Genomic DNA, 1,420 nt, shown 5'->3' with positions numbered 1-1,420 from the left:
GCACACAGGCCCAGGTTAGAGACAGACACTTCGGCTCTGCTGCACACGATCACAGCTCACCCACAGACACTCCCTGCTCTGCTGCACACAGGCCCGGGTTAGGGACAGACACTTCAGCACAGCTGCACACGATCGCAGCTCATCTACAGACACTCCCTGCTCTGCTGCACACAGGCCCGGGTTAGACACAGACACTTCAGCTCAGCTGCACGTGATCGCAGCTCACCTACAGACACTCCCTGCTCTGCTGCACACAGGCCCGGGTTAGGGACAGACACTTCAGCACAGCTGCACACGATCGCAGCTCATCTACAGACACTCCCTGCTCTGCTGCACACAGGCCCGGGTTAGACACAGACACTTCAGCTCAGCTGCACGTGATCGCAGCTCACCTACAGACACTCCCTGCTTTGCTGCAGGAGGTTTCAGGGCAGTTCTGTGCAGGTGCAGCAGCCGGTTAAGGTGGGCGGGGAGTAAGGAAGGAGGGACAGACACTCCCACTTCACAAACTGGGAGAAACGAAACTTAACTTCAACACTTCCTCTCGGGACGGGCAGGAAGGAACATGGCTGCAGCAAACCAGCTCCGGAGCCTGAAAGAAGAAGCCACGTGCTCCATCTGCCTGGAATTTTTCACAGACCCCGTGTCTGTGGAGTGTGGACACGCCTTCTGTCTGTCCTGTATCACTCGGTGCAGGGAGGGGCTGCAGACAGACTTCCCTTGCCCTCAGTGCAGGGAAATATCTCAAAGTAAATCCCTTTGGCCCAACAGGCAGATGGCGAACATGGTAGAAATCCTTAAACAGCATCAGGTACCGAGTGCCACCCCCCAGGAGGCGAATCTGTGCCGAGAGCACGAAGAGAAACTGAAACTGTTCTGTGAAGATGACCAGGAGCCCATCTGTGTGGTCTGCAGCATGTCACGTGATCACAAGCAGCACACGGTGCTCCCCATCCGAGAAGCTGCCCAGGAGTACAAGGTATGTGTGCTACAGAGCTGGGGCAGGGGTGGACCCAGTACACATGGCACTCCACGAGGCAGCCAAAGGGAACGAAGTATGTGTGCTTTAGAGGTGGGTCAGAGGCTCAACTAGAGCCAAATTTCCGGGGGGGAGGCGTAATTCTTCCAGTAATAGGCAGAGTGGAAATGCAGGGGCTCTAAGAAGGGGTGAAACAAGCATTTGCAATGCAAAGTGGTCTCGCTTTTGTGAGCGTTAGATGTTTTGGCGTTGTAAATGAATGTCTTTTACCTACCAAAGGAATAAAAGAGGAAAGAATATGGAAACAGAAAGTCTGTTGGAGAAAGGAAGAAAGTGAAATAGATGGAACGAAAACGAGGAAGGGGAGAACTGGGGTGAAAAGAAAATAGAGGGGAAAATAGAAACGGCGCAATAAAGATAGAATGAGGAAAAAAGAATTAA

The 1,420-nt window shown here is 53.0% G+C and overlaps 1 pseudogene; it reads left to right on the top strand.

Annotated features, from left to right (window-relative positions):
• The first annotated feature begins 565 nt into the window (after nt 1-565).
• LOC146771005 (E3 ubiquitin-protein ligase TRIM39 pseudogene) lies at nt 566-979 on the top strand (annotated as a pseudogene).
• Nucleotides 980-1,420: the final 441 nt, after the last annotated feature.

This window comes from Triturus cristatus, unplaced genomic scaffold, assembly GCF_964204655.1.
Source record: "Triturus cristatus unplaced genomic scaffold, aTriCri1.1 SCAFFOLD_354, whole genome shotgun sequence".
Lineage (NCBI taxonomy): Eukaryota > Metazoa > Chordata > Amphibia > Caudata > Salamandridae > Triturus > Triturus cristatus.
This window is presented reverse-complemented; position numbering and strand designations above follow the sequence as displayed.